The sequence below is a fragment of the Anopheles coluzzii genome, chromosome 3, assembly GCF_943734685.1.
Source record: "Anopheles coluzzii chromosome 3, AcolN3, whole genome shotgun sequence".
In the NCBI taxonomy this organism is placed as follows: Eukaryota; Metazoa; Arthropoda; class Insecta; order Diptera; family Culicidae; genus Anopheles; species Anopheles coluzzii.
Window position 1 is genome coordinate 44,442,001 of NC_064671.1, and position 8,448 is coordinate 44,450,448.

Below are 8,448 nucleotides of genomic sequence, written 5' to 3' on the forward strand. Positions count from 1 at the left end.
GTGCCTAAGCCGTTGATGATTTGACATTGCAAAAGTTATCTCCAACATGACGCACGAAACACTTGGCAAAATAGATTTCCATACGTCATTTGTTCGATTTTCCACACAAACACATTTTGTATCGTTGAATTTACTTGGGAATTTAATCGATTCATAATAAGTACACACAAATTATAGCTTTTTCAATCAAAACGGCCTCTTTAGACGTGTGAACGAATTGTAGAAAAATGGTTTTATAATATTTTTAAAGAATAAAAAATCAAACATTTATTTCACTTCTTTGCTTCTGCGCTACCAACCAAGGAGAGCAAAGCGCCGTGAGTGTCAGTTTGACAGTACTTTATGTTATTTTTTTTATTTTTTCCTTCTCGTGAGTGCCGACGGCTGACAGCTGATTTTGTTGACAGTCCGCTTTTCGTTGCGTTCGCACCCTCCTGCTCTGCTCCCTCTCTGATATCCACCTATCCACCTATCCAAGGCTCGTTGCTACACACAGAAAGCAAATATTTCACTAACACAGGTATAGACGCACACACAACGTACAGCCCCCTTATTGCTATGTGTGCGTACAATTCACATTTAGCCTATCGTTGTGTGCATGAAACAGAGAATTGACCATAGCAAAGTTCAGCAGTAAAACGAGACAAATTAACATCACATTAAAATATTAACAAAAGCAAGGAGTTTTAACAAGAGTGAACAGTCAGTATGCTACCTTTTCCGATTCTACAAAGTTGAGGTTGTGGCAATGCATAGTTGAAAGGGCAAGAGTAACTTAAACCCTTCTCTTCTGCAAATGTGAAACCCTTACCTTGTTGAAGTAGATTCGAAGAAACTCGATAGCACGAAGATAATGTTATATAAACCCGTTTTTCAGACACGGAAAGTCTTCTTTCACCAGCTTAATCAGCATATTGTCTCACGTTGTGTTTTTTTTCTTCTTCTTTCTATCGCTACCACGTATTATCCGACGTTCACCGAATTTCCACACCGTTCACACAGCTAGCAATAACAGGACTGGACGGTCCTGGCAATGTCCGTAACAAAATATTGCTTTCCCGAACGACACTGGCACAACACCGTATTGGGAAATTTCGCATACGACTACTTCGGCACGCGGTTGCAGTAGGCGCCAATGGTGGGGTTTGTCACAGATTTTCTTCCTCGGCACCAAATCCCAAAAACGGTATCCACAACAAGTCCACACACACGACGCTCGCGAAAAGATAAAGTCCCAAAAATGAATCAAAGATTGATGTCACAAAAAAACTTGCAGCAAAAGCACGATAAACTTAATTGAGCGACCGAGCACTAACACAATGCCACACGCGACTATGGTGTACGCACAAAACGCAATCAATTGCGACCACACGGCCAGAGGTAGCAGCAGCCTGCACAACCGAACAGAACGCGGCGCAGCACTTCTTCCGACGGTGGTCAACAATGAAATAAGCACGAGCTGCTTGGATCCGAAAACTTCTATTGCGTTACTTTGACAGTCCCTCCCTGCTTCTGTATGCTCCGATAACGTTGCGTCTGTATCCTGCAGCTCGTGCGCTGGTATGAATTTTCTTCGCTCACTTTTCCACACACACACCCTTCACACACAAACACACATCCAGGCGAGTTCGTGTTGCTCTTTCGCTCACACTTATGCCGAACTTACAGCTCCCCTTTAGATAGTCCGTCTCGCTCACTCCTGCGTTGCGCCTTTGTTTCACTGTTGGCTCCCTCTGTCACACTCACACTCGCAACGCTGGGCTGCTTTTGCTGTCTCACTTTGTCCCGTTGGCTGTGATGTGCAGTAACAGGGTCAGTGAAAGAAAAATCTGACTTCACTTTTTGGTCTTTTTGGGCGATTTTTGCCACCGCTTGCAAATGCTTGCTGAAACACGATTTCAACTCCGGCAGATCACTTTCTGATTCTAGCCCAAGACTGTGGAATAATTGCTACTGCTATTTCTGTCCCAGTACCTTCCTCACAGTTGTGTTAAATTATCACCACAATACTAAAGCGTTTGCTCACTGTCGCTCATTCCTCGCCAAGATGTACACTTTAAAACGGGAGTTACGAGTTCGATGTATTGATTCAGCCTGTCGCATCAACGATTCCCCGTGCCCTGGCCAAGCAATCTGAGCGGCCCAACAATTGCGACGAAGAATTTAGGGACACTGCCTGAACGCTCGATTCGACTCCTGTGCGAACGGAAGTAGATTGCTGACGAAACACCGAGATCCCGTCTCTGCTGTGGAACAGGCACGCTGCTCTAGCGAGCGATACCAGTTAGGTGGGTTTACTGATCCTTTATTTCGTCCAGCAAACGAGTACGGAAACGTACTTGAAGCACACTGGAATGGAAGGTGTTCTTCTTCACACTTGCCGTACACTGCACGTTTGGGAGCAAAAAACTAGAATAGCAATCGTTCGAACAGAAACTTTTTTCTCCCAAACTTGAACACAGTGGTCGAGAGTGGAGGAAGAAACGATGGCTCCCTTTCGGCACAAGTAGTCTCGATCGAAAGGCTCGAACGTCCAAGCACAGCATCCACCACGGTGAACAACGAAAACCGAATGGCCAACAGCAGACACGTTCCCATGTTCCAAAACCATTTTTTTCTACCTATTGTGCAAAGACGAGTGTGCTAAACCCATCTCTCCAATGTGCGTAACAGAGACAATTGAACGGCTAGTATGCTTCACTCCTACAGCAGCAATGCCAGCACTCAGCGCACGCACAGTACTTGCCATATAAACACCCCTAGAGATTGTTGGATTTGCTCTATTATGCCATCTGTACAAAAATCTGTATAGATCGCTTCGTTTTTGAAATTATAGTCTGAACCAACAATATCTAATATTTGCTAATATTTCTTTTCGTCGAACAAAATGATAAAACAGTGAAAAGGATGACAAATGGGAACATAACAAGATTTTGTAATTATTTGGGAGACAAATTTTGTCCAATGGTGCGAGCTCGAAACAATCATGGTTATTCATGACAGCAAAAGCCAGAAAGCGATAAGAGGGAGAAGAGAACTATGGTATTTCTTTTTCATTTTCTCATCCTAACATTTTCTATCTGTGAGTGACCGTGAAGGTTCAAATCGAGTGCCCAAGGGACAACCAACTAGTGAAGTACTCGACTGACAACATTTCGAGCAAAAAAATACAGGGCTCTTTTCTTCATTCCACGCACATGCCACCGGATTAACGCTGCACAAGAGAACGAATCTTTGATATTTTCTGTCAGTGGAGAACGAAAGCTACGTAACGACACATGCGTTAACGACGCACGACGCAGCGTTAAAGTAGAACAATTTCTATTTCGACGCACGTCGTGATGCGTCTGTCAAAATGATTTAACCATATCGAGTGAAAATCGATATATTTTCCTGTTAGATTGTTTCGATCGCAGTTTTGCATGTAACTGTACAACTAAATAATTTTATAAACAAAACAAAATGAATGTAAAGATATAAATTCGTAGTTGCTGCAAAACAGGTGTGTGTGGGTCAGTACCAATATGCAATAAAAAGCGTAAACATGCTTTGAACTATTTTGGACACAACTGGAAAGGATTTCACAGTTGTTATTTGACATTATAATTACTTCTGAACCTATAAATAATATGCATTATTGCTGTTTGTTTATGTTTTTCTTTGTAAAATGTGTTGACACATCCATGCGGAACGCAGCGAACAGATACCAGCTTGCGTCACGCAATGCGTTGCGAAACGCTGCGTCGTAAAGCTGGAAACAGACGAATTGAGATCGTCGCGGTACTGCGAAAATCGCGTATGACTTGAGCTGTCAATTCTGTTATAAAATCTGACAGATAGGCGAGATAATCGCGGTTCGTGTATGGAATCATCCGAGGTCTGGTGACGATTGAATGCGCCAAGAAGAAATATTGTTTATCAATTTGCGAATCAAATTGGTTGTTTCACATAGTTTATGCAAAATGAAATACAAAACTCTTTTCTCTACACGTTTTTTCAAACGAATTCACCAGAAAAAGTGAAAACAATCGGTTTGCACTACCGCGAAAATCTCAGGAATACCGAAGTAGGGTATCTCTGCGAAACAGCAGGCGTGATCGGAGGCGCGGATGATTTGACAGCCCAACTGTTCTACAACTGTTATAAACAAGGCGCGAATTTCGCGGTACCGCGACGATCTCGGTTCGTCTATTTCCAGCCTTTGATATTTTCTGTCAGGGTTCTCCCCCGAAAGCAAGGATAATGTATTTAGAAGGTTGATTTTTATCGCTTTTGCTGGGCGACATTGTGGGGGACATCTGTCACTCTCTGCATACAAATTTCAATACCCCGCACCAGCCCTCCCCGATTTTTATACCGGAGCCCCCGGAAGAGAAATGTCAAGTCGAGAAATGTCATTTTGCTCTGAACAACTTCACCTTGTCATTTATAACACCTTGCCCGAAAGCTACGTAGAAATCGCGTGTCATTTGCATTGAATTTCGAATCGCTTACTCGCAGTGGTGACGCGTGTCACTACAGCTGAGGCCGATGCCATTTTGGCAAACTACAACAAACATCACATTTAGCCAAGTCTATCAGTTGCTAAGAGAGCGGTACTTGTTGCGACGCAATGCGTTGCGATTTTGCCAAAATGTATGGGATTTGACAGACACATGCGTTAACGACGCACGACGCAGCGTTAAAGTAGAACAATTTCTATTTCGACGCACGTCGTGATGCGTCTGTCAAAATGATTTAACCATATCGAGTGAAAATCGATATATTTTCCTGTTAAATTGTTTCAATCGCAGTTTTGCGTGTAACTGGACAACTAAATAATTTTATAAACAAAACAAAATGAATGTAAAGAAAGTAAATTCGTAGTTGCTGCAAAACAGGTGTGTGTGGGTCAGTACCAATAAGCAATAAAAAGCGTAAACATGCTTTGAACTATTTTGGACACAACTGGATAGGATTTCACAATTGTTACTTGACATTATAATTACTTCTGACCTATAAATAATAGGCACTATATCATTTATTCGCGGCCGCGAATTCCGCCTGCTGGCGAAAAAAAAAATACTAGAGCTGACAGTTCAGGAAAGTTGCCGTTGACACTTTGTATATGGGATTGACAGCAGGCGGAATTCCGCGGCCGCGAAATTCCGGTCCGTGTATTTTTGGCCTCACATGGCAATTTAAAATTATTTTTTGAAAATCTTTTTACATACTTTGATTTGTATTTTCAAATTTTCGCGGGAACGTTCGCCGTGACGCTCATTTTCAATCATTTCAAAGCCCTCAAGATAAAAAAAAATTGAAACCGTCTAGGTTTTGTACTGCCCAACCTGTCTACTCATGAGCGACGAATGTTTTTCGATGAACAAGTTCAACGGTACGGCTGTATAAGTACAAAAAAATGTGTTTTTTTAAATATTTCTAAAAAATATTTTTTGATTTATCCTTATAAAACTAATAAAACCTAAAAAAGTTATAAAAACTATTTTTTTTTAAAATCGTTAAAAACGTATACAGGGGAACGCATTTTATCCGGGTACCTTTCATCCGGCTGTCCGTTTATCCGTGCTGTTGAGAAATGACAGTTCAATACAATGGTGACATTGCGTTATGAGGAGGATATTTGAAAAAGCAGTTAAAAGAGCATATTGCCAGAACAAAAGACACGATAATTCAAGGCAAATTTCAAACATTCTTTTGGGGAAAACATAAAGTTAATAAAAACTGCGTTATTTTTTTCAAAAAATAGGATAATTTTCCAAAAATTAATCAGAAATTGGTAAAAATATTTACCATTTGACTCATTATCCGTGTTATTCGCATATCCAGGCGAGGTCAAGTCTCGAAAAACCCGTATAAACGGCGCTCCACTGTATCTGTAATACCTTCATACAATATGTTATTTGTATTTTTGGTCGATTTTGAAATATCCTAGTAAGCATAAAAACCTATTTTTCGAAGTGTCTTTATAGTTATGGTACGACCCTAAATCTGTTTTTTAATAAGTCATGTAATAATGGTCCTAAAATGTAGACATTTTTTATGAAGTTGTGAAATACTCTTTTGTACAATTCATACATTCAATGTTATCTATCTCCTCCGATTTTATGCACATCGCTACTAAACTACTGTCCATATAGTACAGTGGAATTACAGTACAGGTGCTGTAGAAAGCTGTACAAATTTGATAAATTTAAATAGTATTTAAAAGTAGTATTAAAACGATATTTTAAGTTCACTCATTAGTTAAAGATAACGTCACAACAATGCGCGAATCAATACGGCCCGCGTTGAAAATAAAACCTAACGCTGAAAAAGGCTGGAAAAACTGACCATTTTCACTTAATGTATGAAACAAATATATTTCGCATGCCTTGCAAATAGGACATTGTCAAACATGTACCGATTTGAAATGGTTGTACATTTAACGGAAAGTGGCGTAAAATGGCACTGTTAAGGATTTTGCTCTGTATCTCATTGAGTAAACCACTTTACAGCGGAGCAAGTAAAGCAGTAGTAAAAAAAATATCTCAGATTAAGATATTATAGCGTTTATTACAAAGTTGAATAGTTAGTTAAGAAAAACCTGTAATATTATAACTCTATCGTTTTAACTTTATAAGTTATGACTGGTCGAAGTTGAGAAACTTTTCCAAACTACAGTTTTTCCTCGATGTTTGCTCTATTTTCGCACAATTGCTTTAGCTGTGAATAATTGTAGTAGGCGGACGTTTGACATACGGAAGTTTAATGCCTTTTATGAAATATAAAATAAAAATATTTAGTTGTTGTTTTAGTATCTCTTTTTATTACAAACTGTAAAAAATCGCACTTTAAACAAAAAAATTAAACTTTGGCAATACATTTAAAAAAATGTATAATTTTGTATATCTTCCATTTCCTCCCAAACCTCATTTTATTTGTGTTTAACAAGTTGTTAAAATTTCAGACTTATCATTTAACCTCAAATGTGAAAAAATACATTCAAACTTGTTTCGACCGCGCCTCTTCAGGGTGAGCCTTACATAAGTTGTTCATCTACACTACTGCACAAACAACAGAACGCCATGTACTTGGCATTGCGACGAATTCACTTTTTGAAAAAGCGTAGTATTTTATACTTACCCGACATTTTGAAACAACATATCCAGAAACTGTAACCCTTTTTTGTATCCCCGAAAGTGTTAAGCGTTATAGACAAAGATACATTGAATGAACTAATCGCCTTCGAAGAGAAGTTGAAAACGTTGCGTTAAACTTAGTTTCCTAAATTATTATTTTCTTTTTCTTTTTAAATAACTTTTTGTTTAAGGTATGGCTATTTTTAAAAACATATGGAGCATTAGTGGATTATATTTTGTTTTAGATGTTTTGAACGTTTTATTATTCAAAACAATGCAGTAGTCCTCAAATATGAAACTAAAAAGGCTTTGACACCAACATAAAGATTAAAGAATTAAGATATAAGATATAAGATTCTTCTAAAGTATGAATATCAAAGTGAATTGATCCGAAGGTTTCTATAGTGTTGGGTCTGTTTATAGGAAAGTGCCCAACGACCTGACATAAACAGGAGGCATCCGAAGATAACCAGAAACCACGAACCGATACGAATGGAACTGATCAGAAAAGGGATAGCAAAGAGCGGTAGGGCAAGATTCGTGGATATTAAACCAATTAGCGTGGAAAAGGCAAATTTTTTGGTGCGTTGCTATAATAAATGCATGGCAAAAAATTCCACCCGATTTTTGGTTGTTTTCGTTTTCTAACATATAGTGTGTACCAAAATATTGTAAAACAGTGCGGTGGATTATCTGGATTTGCAACACTTCACATCATATTTTATAAGTAAATTTCCCATTTTAGACCAGATTCGATGTAATATATCGTAAATAGTACAAACATGATTTATGACCGCGGATTGTTTGAGGCCGCCCCATAGTGCACTGATATTTTGACGGCAATCGATGCTTCAACATCTTATTCATGCAAAACAATCAGAAGTATTATTGCGTTTACTAAATATGTATACAATAAATGTAGATGTAAAAAATTAGATTAAAAATCAACATCAAAAGTCAAGAAAATGTATTATGTGAGGTAAAATGGTCTCGCTATAGGGAAAAATGGTCATACACAAAATGTCAAAACACATCAAAACAAAAGGGCAAAAAGGACCACAACATAGGACTTTAGGCGTTGGTTTAAACTCTTGCATCTAAGTAGAATTGCAAGGGTAGAGATTAAGTTTATGTTTCGTATTAAAGTGTTGTTTGAAATAATTTAGTAAATTGCTGGAACATATTAATAATGCACGTGTTGACAGTTTTTTTTCTTGTCGAAAAGCAGTCTGAAAAGCGTTGTTCAAAGAGATTGCACAAATCTTTGGTATTCGAGCTTAATATTCCTTATATATGCGATAGACTTCCAAGTGCGCGATTAATTAAG

The 8,448-nt window shown here is 38.5% G+C and overlaps 2 protein-coding genes across 4 annotated transcripts in view; one reads left to right on the forward strand and one right to left on the reverse strand.

The window, feature by feature from the left end:
- LOC120960082 (uncharacterized) overlaps window positions 1-2,588 on the reverse strand; it is a 31,327-nt gene extending 28,739 nt beyond the window's left edge. For all 3 annotated transcript variants that reach the window (XM_040384026.2, XM_040384027.2, XM_040384024.2), the window contains exon 1: window positions 812-2,588. The gene's annotated coding sequence lies outside the window, so the exon portion shown is untranslated. The remainder of the gene's footprint in view (window positions 1-811) is intronic.
- LOC120958548 (60S ribosomal protein L37a) overlaps window positions 1-8,448 on the forward strand; it is a 342,039-nt gene that overhangs the window by 275,412 nt on the left and 58,179 nt on the right. The window lies entirely within an intron of this gene.